The 17488-nt window shown below is 52.3% G+C and overlaps 1 protein-coding gene across 1 annotated transcript in view; it reads left to right on the top strand.

Annotated features, from left to right (window-relative positions):
• NAV2 (neuron navigator 2) overlaps positions 1 to 17488 on the top strand; it is a 727084-nt gene that overhangs the window by 229025 nt on the left and 480571 nt on the right. The window lies entirely within an intron of this gene.

The following is a 17488-nucleotide window of genomic DNA, read 5'->3' as shown; positions in this document are numbered from 1 at the left end:
TGAGCAGGATTCATACAAACTAATTTTTTTTTTTTGAGCACTTGCTTTGTACCAGATCTGCTTGTCTTAAGTTAGGTTCATCCAAGATAAGATTACTCACCAGACAAGGATATAGATGTAAGAAATGGATTTGGGAGGGGACCCCAGGAAGCAGAGTGAGTGAGGGGCAGGGAGACAAGGAAGGGAGTGCTCCTGTGGGCCACGGGGACTCAGCCCCACTGCACACCCTCTAAGAGACTGGGAGGGGGACGCTCAGAATCAGTGCAGGGGGAGGTGTTCATCCACCATCTCCCCGTCCTCAGAGGCTGAGAGCTGCTCCTGGGGTATCTACTCCACCACACTTTTACCTGCCCCGTGCTTGGGCTGAGTGTATTCCCACAGCCAGAGAGCACCTTCGAGAGAGAAAGAGAGAGACTCAGGATGCTGTTGGTGCGCACGGGGAAACTGGACTGTCTCCAGGGGGACACGGACGGTGCAGCCTCCACTCCACTGCTTCAACCACTTAGAGCATTAACTCGTTCAGCCCCTACCACAATTCTATGAAATGGGCATGATTTCCATCCCCATTACAACACAGTCCCCAAACACACACCCACTAAAGAAATGCAGCTTCTGCAGGAAAATACTAATCCTCACTCTGTGCAGTGCACTCTGAAATTTCCTGGGCTTTTTTTCCCCCCGTTTCTTTTTTATCATGTTATTTTTAAAATGCTATTTGTCACCCACTAAACTGTTTTCATAACCCAGTAATGGGCTGCAATCCACAGTGTTGGAAAAGACGGTGCCCTAACGTTCTATTTACGAGGACAATGTTGATGGCAGTGGTGATGTCATAAGGCTGGCATCGGGCCTGGTGCCCAGAAGGTGCCCAGAGAATGTTGGTTTCCTTGCTTGCCTTCCTGGCACACCAGAGCTTGCGAGCAGCTGCCTCCCAGGCTTGCAGACAGAGGCTTGGGCTGGCCCCAGTGTTGGCCCCAGTGTGTCTCCCGCTCTGACCCAGGCTTGCTCCGGTGGGGTCTGCGCAGCCCCCTCCCTGGAGATGGGCACCGTCCTGGGCTGTGACCTTCAAGTCACCAGCTTTCCAGAAGCCAAGCCCTCCTTGGGAGGCAAGGTTATGCCCTGTCCCCACGACGCTGTCACTTCCTTCCCCTGAGTCTTTCTGAGTGAAGATTGTTCCCCTAATCAGGATGGAGACGCAGCTCATTACAAGCTGGTGAGGCAACGGCTCTGTGCTCCCGGCCCGAGACAGGCTGTCTGGGAGCTTGGCCAGCTTCCCGCTGCCCCGAACACCAGGGCAGTGGCCTCAGAGCAGAGCCAGCCCTCTGGGTTTGTCTGCCCCCTTCCCAAGAGACAGAGGCAGACAGACACTCTACTAGGACCTCCGTGGCCTCCACTAGTGCAAAAGCTCCGCCACGCTCAGAGGATGCGTTTCATCCAGCGCTCAGTGCTGCTTTGGAGAGATTCTGAGCAGCACCTATAATACAGCTGACGTTTATTGAACACTTATCCTGCACTAAGCACTGTGCTGAATGCATTATATGCAGCATGTTGTGTGGTCTTTACCGCAAACCCCCTAGAGAGGCACGATTATCCCCGCTCTGCAGATGCAGAGACTAAGGCATGGAATGTTTGGGTGGCTCGACGAGAAAGTGGTCACAGCCAGCTGTCCCCACTCACTCTACACCTGCCTCACACCGCCGTGTTCCCCTTCCTTCTGGGTTCCAACCCTGGCTTCCCTCTGTGTCGCGGCCAGGTGACATCGCCTCTCTGAGCCAAGTGCCCTCACCTATGAAGCAGTTCCTAGAGGCACCTCCTTCCTAAGGCAGTTAGGGGAGCGAATGAATTGATGTGTATAAATGCAGCTCTTGGAGCTCCTGATCCGTTAGAGGTGCTCAATAAATCTATTTATAAAAGGGCCAATTCGGCTCTTTTCCCACTGACTTGATAGGACCCTGCAGCCATCTCCCAAAGGCATGATGTCATCATCCTGAGAGGGATGACAGCCCAGCTACAAGCCTCCGTGTGCTCCTAGGCTTCTCACCCCTGCTCCAGTCCCACCCGCTGCCCGGCCACGCTGACTCCCCCGGCAGAAATCCCTGGGATTACTCAAATCTCGTGGAGGACTATGAAGAGGCCATTCATCTGTCCTCTAACTACAGACCCCTGCGCCGGAGCCGAGGGCAGCGGGGCGGTGGCCGCGGAGCCGGTGCGGAGCCCCCCGTGAGCCGCAGTGTAATTACCGCCCGCAGTATAGGGTTTTAATGACAGTGAGTCCCAATTAGTTGCTCGTTACTTCAGACATAATTACTGGTCGTGGCCCTTGGTCTTTGTTCAATTCCAGCTTCGTTCTCAAGCTACATCAGGCTCGATGAAAAGAATTGGGGTTCGGGGGGGGCGTGAGGAATGATTGCACAGAACCGTGGCTTTAGCTGGGGTGCGCGCGTCTGTCTGCAACGGCCACTCATCGCCCCTGAAGGTCGCCCCGCGGGGAAGAGCCCGGGGGCTTGATCTCCGCGAAGGATGGAGCCGGGGTTTGCTCCAGGGGCGCCCGGGCCCGAGCCAGGTCACCGGCCACGCAGGGAGACCAGGGAGCTGCTGGCCTCCGGCTGGGAACCGTGCCTGCGCCCTGCCCCTCTGCCGCCCCTGGGCCCGGGATGCTAACAGCGACAGCACAGCCCGATGGCAGAGCTGCCGTCCCGGGCAAGGAGGACAGTGTCCGCTGCGGGGACAGAGCCCCGGGCCGGGCCACACTCCCGATCTGCAGCCTGACTCGGCCTTTCTGCAGCCGCGAGAACTTAGAAATGCCGGGGAGCCCTCCCAGCCCCCCTTGCACCCGCAGCCTGCATAGGGACCCGCCGCCCGTGCTCCCTCGGGGTTGCGAGCAGGTAAGGCCGTCGTCTGCGGCTTTGTCTCTAGCTTCCCGGAATCCTGCTTTGGTCTGACCTGCTCTAGTGCCGCTTTGCCTTTTTGAGACTTTTATTCTGTTGCACGTGTGAGAGTACTGTGGGGCCCAGGGGCCACCGTCTACTGGGACCGGGTGGTAGTGACAGCTAGCCCGCAGCAGGTGCTTCTCGTCTGTCCGCTCCTTGTGGCGGGGCTTTTGGCAGACTCGCTCATTGAATCTTCACAGGTAACTCTCTGGAGTAAGTACATTTATGATCATCAGCCCCGATTTGCAAATACAGAAACGAAAACACACAGAAAAGTCAGGCATTTGCCCAAGGTCACCTAGCACATCAGTGGCACAGCTGGGGACTCCTTTCCAGGCGGTTTGACCCCACAGCCAAGCTCCTGCCCACTAGGTAATCCTGCCTCCTATTGGAAGAACTGGAGCCACTGGGGAAGGGGTAATATCCTCACCCTGAGTTTTCTTTGGTCGGTTCTTTTTTTTTTTTTTTAAGATTTTATTTATTCATTCATGAGAGACACACAGAGAGAGCAAGAGGCGGAGACACAGGCAGAGGGAGAAGCAGGCTCCATGCAGGGAGCCCCATGCAGGACTCGATCCCGGGTTTCTAGGATCACGCCCTGGGCCGAAGGCAGACGTTAAACCCACTGAGCCACCTGGGGATCTCACTTTTTGGTCAGTTCTGAATAATATTTTCTTTCAAAAAAAAATATTTTCTTTCATGGCCAGGTTTTCTTCCTTCCTTCCTTCCTTCCTTCCTTCCTTCCTTCCTTCCTTCCTTCCTTCCTTCCTTCCTTCCTTCCTTCCTTTCTTTCTTTCTTTCTTTCTTTCTTTCTTTCTTTCTTTCTTTCTTTCTTTCTTTCTTCTTTTTTTAATTCTTGTGCTGATTTTTCACTCCAGCTATGTTCTCTGAAAGCTTCTCCCCATGTGGACCTTGCAGGGATGTTCCAGCCGGATACCCTCTGTTCCCAGTGTTTCTGCAGCTTCAGTGATGAACCTTTTGGATCTAGCCCAGGGGCTGGGACTCAAGCCACCTTCACTGTGGGGTGACAGTCGCCTTCCCCGTCATGCTGGCCAGCTCTCAGCCCCCTTCAATGTGTCCCATCCCTGTTCCCTCACGACCATCTTGTCAAGGGAAGAAGCCACATTGCTGAGCCAGTAGTTTGCTTTCCTCCCCACCCTGCCCTTTGGTCTCTTTCCTCCTGAGCATCCTTTCCAGTGAAACTGCAAACTGTTCCTCTGGAGGAACCTGCTGAAAATGCCTCCTCTTGCCTCCTGTTCGTTTAATCCACCAGCCCGGATCCTGGTGCAAGCCTATTGTTAATAATCTGGGCTCTTCTGTGTTTGGAAGTTCATTTGGAAAACCACGTAGGCAAGGCAGGAATGCTCCGCTTCATCCCAGGCACAAAGGGGCCCTTTGAAGGTGCAGAGGGTTTGGGATTAAGGATGTAAGCAAACAAGCGTGGCCTTTGAGCGGAGGAGTGTGGGTGGGTGGGGAGAAAAGAAAACATCCACATGAAGCCGGGCCTCAGTTTACTTACACATGCAGAGCTTATTTGTGCGTATTTGATGCCCATTCTATGCTCATGTCCCAGAGTTCCAGGAATGCCCTGAGCGAGTGACTGCGGGCCTAGGCGTTGGGTCAGTGATGCCAGGGGTCAGGGTGTCTGCTCAAGCAACCAAAGGGTCTGATGCCACCACGCACATGGGATGAAAGAACAATCATGGCCAGTAGTTAGGTCTAACCTCTAACTAGTTCTGAGTGCATTAATCTGACCGATCCCCCAAAGCCTTGGAGGTAGGGCTGTGTAGCACTGCAGCTGAGGACACCGATTCTGGAAGCGGAATAAATGGGCTCAAATCTCTTTGGCTGAGCAGCTGTGTGACTCAGGCAAGTTACTTAGCCTCTTGGGGCCTCAGGGTTGACACCTGCAAAATGGAGGTAACAATAGTCCCTAGATTTTATAGGTTGTTTTGATGATCAAGATAGCTGGTGCAAAAAAAAAAAAAAAAAAGATAAAGATAAAGTTAGCTGGTGCACAAAAACGCACTTACAACAGTAGCCGGCATACATTAGGTGTTCAATAAATGCTAGCCGTTGGTGGCAGTCTACAGACTAGGAAAGGGAAGCTCCAGTGGGCTATCGTACGCTGAAGCCTCCACAGCCACCAAATGGTGGACGCAAGACCTTACCTCGGGCTCTCTGCAGCAACAGGCACCACTTTTCCACTGCGCCACTGTGACGTATTCATTAATAATGTGGGAAAGCACTTTATAAACTGTAAAGTGCTCCACAAAGGCTTTGGTTGTGTGCTATGTCCTGGTCCTTGTAACAGCAGATACAGTCTTGTTCTCTTAAGAGCTCCAGTCTGGTGTTTGAATTCTGCTTTTTGTCACCGCTCCATAGCTGGCACTGGGCACAGAGCCTGGCTGGACGCCAGCTAAGTGGATGGGTTGCTGGAGGCCCCAGGATGGGCCTCCCTGACACCCCCCCCGCCCCCGTCAGAGCTCCCACCTTAGGACTTCTGCTCAAGTCAGGCCCTCTCTGCCACTTGCCTCCAGTGCTGCCTCTCCCTCCTCCCAGATCCTTCTGCCCCCTGCCACCCCCCCGCCGTCAGAAGTCCTCCCTGCTCCCCACTGCCTTCTGGCCCCTCCAGTGGCCATTGTCACCCATGCCATCGCCCCCACAGTTTCTCCTTTCCCTTGTGACCCCCAGCACTGACCGCCCACCCTGCCCCGACCACCCTCTGGGCTCAGAGCGTCCCTCAACTTGCTCCCACCCCCACTCCCATGTGTACCCCATCACATGCCCCCCAGGCCCTGCTCACTCCCCACCCTCAGCCCAAGTTTGGGGACAGAGCTGAGTAGCATTCATTCCTTTGTTTGTCCATCCATTGCGGTACCAACCACTGTACCCTGTTGGGTAATTAATTGGGAAATTGGGACACACACAATAAGATCATTCCCTGACCAGAGGAGCCCAGCCTGCAGGGAGAATGGCAGGGAGACATCACTAACCATGACAGTGAGTGTCGGTGGGGACACAGAGCTGAGGGTGCAGGAGTCTAGGCCTCTGTCCCCATGTGGTGGAGTCAGGGAAGCCTTCACAGAGGTGACACTGGAGCTCAGCTGTTCCTTCAGGGTGGATTTGGCTGCAAGGAAAAGCAGGCTTCTCAAGGCAAAGCCAGGTCAAGGAAAAGTAGGGCAGAGGGAGAATGGCTATTGGAGAAATACAAGGGAATCTTCTGGAAGCAAAGAGCAGGACTTGCTCTGTGGGAGCCAGAGAGCGGTCAGGACCCTTGGCTTCCTCTGCTGTGTGTCCATCCTGCTCTTCTCTGCTCGGCTCCCTTTCCCCCGCACGACCCCACGTGGCCCCGCTCTGAGCCTGTATGACCGTCCCTCACTCACCAGCACCCTGGGGCCTCACCGCACGGTTCCCAATGCTGGTGACACTGACCAGCCCAGCCTGGGCCACCTGTCCATCCTCGGTCTAGCAGCTTTGGCCCGGGAGGCAGGGGCACCTAAGTACAAAAGTGTCACCTCAAACCCTGCTGGGCTGGGAGGCAAGGACTGCATCTCTACAACGGTTTGGAAAGGGAGTATATTAATTTCCTGGAGCTGTCATAGCAGATGACCACAAACTTGGTGCCTTAAAATGACAGCCTAGCCTCTCACAGTTGTGGAGGCCAGAAGTCCAAAATCAAGGTGTTGGCAGGGTCCTGCCCCCCATGAAGGTTCTGGGGAGGTGGCAGTTCCATGCCTCCTCCAGCAAGATGCCCCCACTTACTGGTGAGGACACTGGGGCACAGAGAAGTGAGCCCAGAGAAGTTCCCGACCACTACACAGGGCTGCCACTGTTTTTTTTTTTTGAGAGGCCCAGGGGAGGAGGGAGGGCAAGGGATAATTTTCTTTTTTAAGATTTTATTTGTTTATGCATGAGAGACACACACACAGAGGCAGAGACACAGGCAGAGGGAGAAGCAGGCTCCACGCAGGCAGCCCGATGTGGGACTTGATCCCGGGTCTCCAGGATCACGCCCTGGGCCGAAGGCAGGCGCTAAACCGCGGAGCCACCGGGGCTGTCCAGGGCAAGGGATATTTGGCAGAAACACGGCCGGAGGAGGAGGTGCTGATAGGCCTACACCCAGCCTCCCTGCATCCCCCGCCCCCCGGTTCTCATCTAGATCTTTCCATCTTCGGGAGAAACTCCTGACCCTGCATCCCAGCCCCATCTAAGATTCTCTCACAAGGAGGGTAAAGGAGCATTCCTCTGTGCTGATTTTAAGTGTATTTATCATCATTCCCTCGTATTCTGTTTGTGAAATGCTGGCTTTGTTTCTCTCTACTTTAAAAAAAAAAAAAATACACCGCAGGGGCGGGAAAAATGACTCGGTGGAAATGTTTAAGTTTCCGGGTCCAAAGCCCTTTCTAAATATTATTTTTAAAAAAGAAAAGAATAATGAAAAGTGGCTGACCCTCTGCCTAGCTCGGGAGGCCTGAGCAACCGAGCGGCTGAGGCTGGGAGAGCAGAGAGGAGGCCTCGAGACAACCTCCTTCCTGGCAGCGCTGCCTCCTTTGCTTTATGTGTTTGACTGGAAAGGGGTGCATTCTGGAGGCTGCCTTTTTCTGAGGACCCTGCAAAATGGGTCATTTCTTTCTTTAGCTTCCTCGGATTTCAGATTCAAGGCCCAGGGCCCAGGCTGTGCTCTGTCCCCAGGATGCCCTGTTCCTGTGCCATCTCCTGCAACCCGCTGCTCATCTGGGAGGCTGTTAGCTGAGAGGGCTGGCCGATTGTTCCAGGAAATCGGGGTCTGTGGAAATCACACCAAGGCAGACAGACCAAAGCAAAAGATTAATGAGAATTAGCGAGAGGTCTGCATTCAGGACTGGTTTTGAATTCTATAATTTTATCTGTTTGAGTTCCATTTAAGTACTCATAATTGCTCAGAGGCAGTTCAGCAGGGATGAAGGAGGGGGGCTGGCTAGCTTTATTGAAGAGTTGGGAATAATTTGTGACTGCCTTCTTGGCAGCACAAGCCAAGCTCCTTTGTTTGGCTGTCAAGATCCTGCATGGGCTTATTTGCTTTTTATTTCACAATGTATTGGATATTGGATACTATTATGGGCCAGGCAATTCGCTGGCTACTTTCACATTTGTTGCTTTATTTAATCCTTGTTCTAATCCTGAAGTCTAAGTCTTTATGATTCACTCATAAAGATGAGGAAACTGAGGCTCAGAGAGTCAGCCTACCCCAGGGGTCACAGCTGCTGAGGGTCAGACCCCAGTGTTCCTCCGTGACCCCACCGTAGCACCTCTGTCCTTTGCACCTTTCTCTCTCTTTTCTCCCTCCCACCACCACCCTCCCAGCCCCCGTCTCTGCCCCTGGAGCTGCTCCCAGCAGGTACCTGATGTGAGTCAAATCCAAATCCAAATCCCTGAGCACTGCCCTGGCCCTCCTCTCTCTCTAGAATAACATATCGGGAGCCCCAAAGGCCAGGAGAAGTGAGAGCCCTCTAAATTACCTCTGCGGGGATCCACTTAGAAAGAATCTGCATTTTAGCAAGACCCTGAGTGATTCAGAGCATACGCCCTGCAGCTAGAGGGGAGCTGCTCTAGCTGGTGTACTTACTGCCTTCGCATCCACATGCGGTCAGCCCCAGACCAGGGGAGGGAGCAGAGCTTGGCCCACAGCTAGGCTCTATTCCCCTCCTTGCAGGTTAGAGGCCCTCACTTGTTTTGTGACCCTTGGCATCTGGTGAGGGCACAGTGGGGGCATGACCCCAGCCTCACAGCCCTTTAGCTTTTGCTCAGAGGGGCCCCTGGGGATGAGCATGACCCCTAATCCTGACTTCTTTCACAGATCTCCCTCTTGTCCGGCCTTGGATCCAGGAGCCTTCCTGGCCCAGAGCAGAAACAGGATGATTCTTCTCAGCTTTCCTGCTGCCTCTGAGCGAGGCACGGGGACCAGTTCTGCAAGGCAGCTCCACCTGGTGAGCGCAGAGGCCTTCGTTGCCTTTCTAGGCAGAGCTGGGACAGCTGCCATTTGAGGTTGCGGCCCAGGGATGAAGGACACTGCATTTAAATGTACCTGCCACTACTTAACCTCATCCCGAAAGGTTTCCTGCCCCGGCGGGCGGCAGATTGTACTTCTTGCTCCAAAGGCAAGAGGAAGTGGCTACTTCTTGCAGGCTGACTTCTCCACTCATGGCTCAGCCCTTTCCCTTATGGGCCTCAGAGCCTCTGATGAAGGGGTACAGCTGGCCTGAGAACACTGTTGGGGGGTGAGAGAGAAAACAGGCCCACTGAGCAGGATGCAGGATGGGAAGCTCCGATTACAGGCTTCTAATCACAGCATGGAAGAGATACTTCACGCCTAGAAGGAACCAAGGAAAAAATATTTCCTGCCTTTCGGAAGCCTTTCAGCAGAGATTGCTCCACCAAGATACCTGCCCAGAGAACCCTCGTCTTACTTCTTTACCATCCTTCATTTTGACACCAGATCAGGGGACCAAGTGCGGGAGGCACCATGTACTGAGCTATTTCACCCGGCGGGAGGCGGGCTGCGCTATCCACATAAATGCAGCAGCTTGTCCTTGTGTGCCCCCTACCACCCTGTTCTCACATTGCACAGGTGAGGAAAGAACAGGGACAACCCCAGGGGCCACGGCGAGTAGGAGCCAGTATTCAAATCCAGCTGTTGGCACCCTTCTGCATCACCATGCTCTACTACATTCTGCATCCCAACAAAGAAAATGGGCTATTTTAGGACTTTTCAGAATTCCACTTATCAAATAAGAGATCTGGGGTCCTTCTTGTGGAAGGCGGGTTTTAGCAGTGAAAATGCAGGTACGTTTAGGAATGGGTAAAATGCCACTGGGACCGCTGCCTCTCCTCGGGCCCCCACCGCGCCCACCCTCATGCCCTCTCTTGCACGGTTCCCGGGATGCCAGCTGAAGACCCGCAGATGTCACTGCGAAAAGAAAGCACAAGACGAGCAAAGCCAACTGCCCGGCAGTGCTTATTAGTGCGTGAACACAATGATGCCCTTGACGTTTTTCAGGGGAAGGGGTGTGCAGGCCAAATCCACTTCAGCGTGTGAGCCCCTCGCACACAAAGGTTCGATTGAGATGAGAGCTTCCCTTTATTTTGAGGAAACCTGTATTGTGTCACCCGCGATCTGGGGGAGAAAAGATGTCCTTATGCCACATGGGCAAGTCCCATCACACAACGCACATGCACACAGCCTGGTTGTACTGACACTAGGACGTATGAACTGTCCTGTGAGAAACAGTCTTCATCTCTCTTCTGAAGCAGCTGTATGGGTTTCCGACGGCTACTGTGACGAACCACCACTAACTTTGTGGCTTAAAGCGACACGAATTTATTCTAGATGTCAGAGTCTAAAATCAAGACGTCAACAGGGCTTTGGGAGGCTGTAGGGGAGACTCTTTCCTCGCCTTTCCCAGAGTCCTGAGGCTCCCCACATCCCTCTTCAGGGGTCCTCGGCCTGCAATCCAGCCTATCAGGGGGACCTGTGTTGTCACGGCTCCTCCCACCTCTCTCTTCCATCTTCGAGGACCCTTGTGATTACACTGGGTCCACCTGGATAATCCAGGATTTTCTCCCTATATCAAGATCCTTAATCACATCTGCAAAATTTCTTTTGTCCTATAAAATAACATCTTCCCAGGTTCAGGGAAGCAGGTCGTGGGGACCTCAGAGGGCCGTTGCTTTTGCCTCCCACACCAGCATAGGCTTTTGTACAAGCAGATAACACATGAGACGGATCAATGAATTCATAAAATGCAGGCGCGTTTTAGCCATTTGCGTGACCACCAAAAGGACAGTAACCAATTCCAAATATAAAATTGGGACAAATAGTTGGCAGAACGGAAAGGAGAGGAGAAAGAGGAAAGCATCGCACAGTACATCAAGAACAGGTGTGTAGAAGCACAAGTTAAGGAAGACTTGCAGAGGAGAGAGATTTGAAGGGAGAGTAGAGGGACGGTGTTAGAAGTGGAGGGGACGCATGGGGCAAAGGCCTAAAGGCCAAGTGGAGCCCCCCAGACAGCTCGGTCCTCCTGGGGCTGGGGCTGGTGGTTTGCAGGTTGGTCTCCCTCTGCAGACACTGAGCTCTTTGAGAGCAGGGACCATGTCTTGACTTCTGTGTGCCCCCGAGGGCTTAGCAGGCAGCCCGACCCCTGCAAGCCTCCTCCAGCCTTTGCCAGGGAAGCTGTTACCATTCACTATCTAGGACTGATTGAACAATTGGTTCTTGCCCATGTGAGCCTCTGAGCTCTCAAAGATTCTACTCCTGCTCTACTTTCAAAGCCCGAGTGGAAGGGAGAAGGCGATGCTCAGACTGTACACATGGGCTCTGGTGCAAAGATTTATACTTGGCTTAAAGGGTCATGGTCAGCTGAAACCCACCGGCTATAACAATTAGCCCTTACACAGCTCTTGCCACTTCTTCTTCCCAGCAGTCCTGTGGGCCGGCAACTACTAGAATCCCCATTTCACAGTGAGACCACTGAGGCAGGGGCCTCCTCCTCAGATGCCCGCAGTCACGTCTCTGACTGTTGCTTTTGACAGGCTGCCATCCCTTGGCCAGCAAGAGGCCATCCTTCATGTGACAGCAGTTATGTCCTCAGGGACACAAGTTACAAGGGTAACAGGGAATGTTGAAATCTCCATTTGGGGGTTTTTGCCGGGGAGCGCATCTCACTTCTTGAAATAAATCCCTTCTTTATTCCATCTGCATGAATTTAATTCAGTCATTTTCTCTCTTTCATGATTCAACTTTATTCCAAAAGGGATGGGAGGAAGCTTAAAATATATAAGCTTAAGGCATGGTAATAACCTATATGCAGTCAAGAAAGTCAGAGTATTGGAGGAAAATAAAGAGAGAGGAAATCAGGAAATTGTTTCCAAGGCAATGAGTGCTCATAGGCTCAACCATGCTGCATGGATGTGGGCTCTAATTGTGGCTCTGAGCTTTCCATAAGATAAACTCCCTTCAAAGTTCCAGAAACCTCCTCCTATTGCTTTATAAAATGTACATAACATAACCTCACACAGGTAAAATGCCGCATCCTGTGGAGAGCTTTGTCATAGCCTGGCTACATCCAGTTCTCAAATGGCGGCCTATGGTCTTAGAGAGGAGGCCCAGAGATCAACCAGCTTAAGAACAGACATTGGCACTTACATCTGTAGTTCCATCAGCTGAATGGGTGGATGGATGGATGGATGGATGGATGGACAGACGGATGGATGGATGCAGTGTAGGAGCCTAGGTCTCCCTGCCTACGTGCCTGGACGTTAAGACCACCTCATCTCCCTCTGGGCTCAGATCAGCCCCCTCCCAGATCAGAGGGACCTACCCAGCAAATCCCACAAGTGACTGAGGTCCACCCAGTGTCTGAGCTGAGGCTGTGGATGGGATGGGAAGCTTTAGGAAAAGAGATGTGTTTTTAATTTTTCTTCTTTTATTATTGTTCTGAATATGTCTTCCTGTTTCTTTTCCCAGCTTGTTGCTGCATCAGACAGGCCTTGGGTATGGGTGGATCTCCTGGAAAGCGCCGCCCGTGGCCTCCCAGGCTTGGCGTGTCCTGTTGTTTACTAGGTGGTGGGGAGCTGGCCATCCCCTGCCCTGCCCGGGCTGTAGCCACAGCGTCATGTTGTGGTGAGAGGACATCTGAACTGTTCTCGGGATCCAAGCCTGGGCCTCACCAATAACCTTCACTTGGACCTGCGGGTCCACTACCACTCTCCCAGCCCAGGTTTTGCTGGGTTGAAAAACAACTTTTCGTGGTAGTTAAGAGCCAAGCTGCCGGAGTTGGAATCCCTGCAGTTTACTGGCTGTGTGACCTTTGGCAAATCAGTGAACTTTGCTGTGCCCTTGTTTTACCAATAATAATCTTACCTCACAGGTTGGTAATGAGGATTAAATGAATTAATTGATGTGGAGCGATCAACACAGTGCCTGGCCTAATGTCAGCAACTCAATAAATGTGACATAAGATGGGTAAAAAAAAAAAAAGTGCCCCAAATTGCCTTGCCCACCTCTTAAATTTGCTGTAAAACTCAAATGAGCCATTCATTCATGCAATAAATAATTATTGAACACTTTCTATGTGCCCCTACCTGGCCCGAGGTCCTAGAGGTGAGCTGCCTGCCTTTGGGGCCATCTGGTAGAGGGCTTTGCAGATGTCAGGTTGTACAGATCAGAGGAAGGGGTGTGGTCTCACCCGCATTGGAGCCTCTGAAGCAGAGCTCTTGAAAACTCCACCAGCAGCACAACCCTTCTTCCATTGGAGTTTATGCAGAACTCCAGTTGAATAAACAAACAAAAATAGGGCAGCTCTGGCTGCTTGGGTAGGAGGGAGACATAGCAAGGGGCTGCATCCTGCTCCCCTGCTGGCGCTGTTGCTCTCTGCTCCATCCCCAGCCCTGGGGCCCAGAAACCCCTTGGCTACTTAGAACCCGGTTGAAACCCTTGGACCTGGCGTGGCTTATGTCTTTCTTTGGGCTCCACAGACATCTCTCTCTCTCTCTTTCATTTCCTCTCTCTCCTTTCTTAATTAATAAAGTCTATTTTTAGAGCAGCTTTACTTTTATAGCAAAAATGAGAGGAAGTACAGAGTGTTCCCATATGCTCCCATATACCCGTGTCCCCACATATAGGCAGCCTTCCATGCTATCAACTTTCTGCACCAGCGTGGTGCATTATCACCGAAAGTGCATCATTTCCATTAGGGTTCAGTCTTGGTACCCCATTGCCTTTAAACATACATCCCATTGGTATAGTGGGTACATGTCTGAACGCTAGGGGCCCTAGGCCCCCAGCCCTGTGGGCCAGAAGGCAGAGGTCATGCTAAGTAGAGGTGCCTATGGCTGTCCTGTTCTCAGAGCCTCTGTCTGGAATTTCCCTTGGCTCCTTTTATATGACGGATGGCCAAGCTCTCCAGGCCACAGTGAGAATTAGGATCAGAACTTTCCCCATTCCCAGTGTGCCCTCTGTTTTTTGGAAGTTTTCCTTAAAGACCCCTCTGGCCACCACAAAGTTCTCATTTTTAACATCCAGCATGGTCCTCTCCTTCATGACTTCTGGACTGCCTCCTGTACCATGTCTTCGTGCTCGAAATCACATCCAAAAGAGAACTGTAATAGAGTCACCAGAAGGGCTGCATGTCCCTAAACTGAGGAAAGCTCAGAATTCATTGCCTGAGAGGCTGGGATTGTCAGTGCTCACTTGATTGTTCTGGTTGACCTCCTGGACCATGAGTATGTCCTCGACATGCACACACATGCACACACACACAGAGTTTCAGCACTTAGGTGGATTTACATTCATATTCAAACTCCTCTTGGGAAAATTTCCTCATCTGTAAAATGGGTATAAAATAGTACCTCCTCCTGTGGTTGTTGTGAAAGTCAAACATGAGAGCACATAGAAAGCGCTCAGGACAATGCCTGGCACTGAGTGACTATTCAGTAGATATTGGTGGTCGGTTTTGTACGGATTTGCTATTAGAAATGCATCTCATACACATAACCGTTATATAAAATACTTCTGAGACATACAAAGCTATAAGGAATCTGCTCAAAAAGGGACAGCATCAAAGGCGACAGTGGAATGATCCATGTCCTTATCACCTGTGGGATTGTGAGCTTCATCACACTCACAGCTTTCATGTATGCAGGGCCTATAATGTGCTGGGCGCAGTGCCTCAAAGGTGATTCCAGTGACTCTTCCCAAAGCAACCATCAGGGAAGGCTTGTGGGTTTTTGTGTTTTTTTTGTTTTTGTTTTTTTTTTCCTTTCAGGAAATTGAAGCCATAAGCCTTTCAGCTGGAGGCTCCAGCTGCCTCTGTATCAGCCACTGGGGGGACCCTGCTGTCATGCAGCCCTTGCCCCAACCCTGTCAGCAAAGTGCCGTCCCGCCCCCACCCCACGTGCCCTCGGAGCCGTTTGTTTGCATGATCCCCACTTTATCTGACAGTCCACACGTAGCTGCACAGCTCTGGGGGCATCTCCCCTGGCTGCAGAATTTTTATAAGCGGCACACAGTGGAAACATTGGCAGGGTCCTTTCCCCTATTTTCCAAAATATAGCCCTGTACACTGTGTATGTGTCCACATTTAGTCTTGCACGCCCCCGCTGGGGGGCCAGAGGCCCGGAGCACGTGGCGTCTGGGTATTTACGTGTGTGTGTTTAGTGCCCACCTCTCTTTATCAGTATTCAGAGATAACCATTTCTGCCTCTGTGTGTGTGTGTGTGTGTGTGTGTGTGTGTGTGTGTGTGGTCACTGTGGGTCTGTGGGCCGGCCTGCCTCCTCCAGCAGTGTCCAAGGGCACACTCATCCCCGTGCGTGTGTGTTTGGAAGGCTGGGTGCATGCCCACCTCTCTCCCAAGGGTGTCCACAGACACGTGTAAACTATCCCTCTCTTCTGCTGTCGCCCTGTCCCAGGACACTCGGGCCGGCGGGGCGGGGTGGCTGGGAGAGGAATGTTTAGTCTGGCAGGCAGGCCGCAGCCGAGACTCCCTGTGGAGGACCCAGGAGGGCGCGCAGCCCAGGGCTGCTCCCAGGGCCCTGGACCATGGGGGAGACGGGGCTCCCCGAGGCACGGGACCTCCTGCCTGGGCCGGGCTGGGCTCAGGGCAGCTCCCCTGGCATGAGTACCGGGCCGGCTCCGAGCCAACCCCGCTCCCGTTGAGACAGGTGCCTTACCTTCCTTCTTTTCCTTTTCTTGGTTCTTTTTAGTCCTCTGAAGAATAGATTTCTGGGCAGAATTGAAGCTGGGCTGGCGTCAGCATGTACTGAAGGCGGCAGGTGTTTGGCGGAGCTAAGACTGAAAGCTGGTTCTGTTGTTAATGGACCCATGATCTTGGGACAGGGACAGTTGCTAAAGGTCTGAGCCTCGATTTCCTTATCTGGAAAATAGGTGTAAACATACCACATCTCAGACTCGTTCAGGAGCCTACGTGATGAACTCTATGGAAAGCACTTAGTAGGTTCTCTATGACTTCTTGCCCCCCCTTTTGTTGTGGAATTCTCGGGGTAACAGCTTTATGACTGGACCAGCAGGGCAATGCCGTGGATCTCTAGGAAGAGAGCTGTTTATTTCTGATGACCTAGTTGAGGGGCAGAGAAGGGAGGCTCAGCTTTGCAAATGGCTTCTTTGGACTTACTGTAACTTGAGTTTAAACTCTGACATTGGATTTTAGTGGGTGTTGGGAGGGCATTTTAGGAGGAAGGTGGCAGCTGGAGGAGGGGCAGGATGGAGTTCCTGCAGAAGGCATGCACCTGCCTTCCCAACAGGAGCCAGGTTGATGAGCTGGTAACCAGCCCCCCTGGGGAACGTCACGCGAGTTCATGCACTGGGAGCCGGGGTGACAGGCGACTTGGTGCGTCGCCGTGCAGCACTCTGGTGCTGGGAGGAGCTGTTCTAGGCCGTGGGCCTTCCCAGTAACAAGACAGGTGTAAGCCCTGCCCTCCAGACCCTGGCACCCTGGTGGATGAAGACACGAGATAAACACAGGAACCAAGAAAATCCACATTGGCTAGTTTCCAGAACAGCGAGTGCTATGAAAAAGACTAAATATGGTGGTTGTTGGTGAAGAGTGAGTGGTGAGATGCGGGGTTCCACTTGGATAAGGTGGTCCTAGGACAGGTCCTGAGGCGATAGCTTTGGTGCAACCTGAATGATAAAAAGACAGCAAAACGAAGATCTGGGGAGGGGGAGCTTCTAAAGCCCTCCTCTTCTTCAGAGTCAGGGCCAAGTCCTCACAGTGGCTGTCAAGTCCCTGCACCCTCTGACTTGCTTCTCTATGACTTTCCCCCAGTCATGCCACTCCAGCCATCCTGGCACACACCTACCTCAGGGCCTTTGCACTTGCAATCCATTCTACCCAGAGCATATTCTCATGGATAGCCGCGTGGCTAACTCACTCCCTCTGTGAAGTGAAGTCTTCCTTAAAGATCTCCTTCTCCATGGGCTCTGGATCCTCCCTTACCCTGTGCTATTTTTTTCCCATAGTCATCATCTTCCAACGTACTCTTTACTTATTTATCATTTGTCTTTCTCTCCCTCCTATAAGGCCCATAAGGGCGGGGGTTTTTTGGTCTTATTTTTGTTTTATTCTTTGATGTTAACGAGTACCTAGGACTGCACCTGGGGTATAGTAGTTATTTAATAAATATTTATTGGATGGATTGATGGATGGATGGATGGTTGGAGAGATGGGTCCCTGGTAACTCAAGGCTCACCTTTGTCATCAGGAGAAGCAGTGAGTACCGTCTGAGTCTCTACCATGGGCCTAGCCCTATGCTAAGCTATGGTGATGGGGACACCCATCAGATCTGACACAGAGATGGGATAGGACAAAGAAAAACCAGCTGAAAAAACTTGCGTCGGGTTGAAGAGAACAGGGCTCCGAGGGGAGTTACGTGGTCTGAGGACCATGAGAAATGTGAGAAGGGGAGAGAGTTAGGGGTGCGAGAGGGACAGAGACGAGCACAGTGAGGAGGAGGATGGGCTCCCTGGGACCCAGAGGAGAGAGATCCATCTTGGCTAGAG

The sequence above is a fragment of the Canis lupus genome, chromosome 23 (assembly GCF_048164855.1).
Source record: "Canis lupus baileyi chromosome 23, mCanLup2.hap1, whole genome shotgun sequence".
Lineage (NCBI taxonomy): Eukaryota > Metazoa > Chordata > Mammalia > Carnivora > Canidae > Canis > Canis lupus.
The sequence above is the reverse complement of the archived record's forward strand: the minus strand, read 5'-3'. Positions and strand labels throughout refer to the sequence as shown.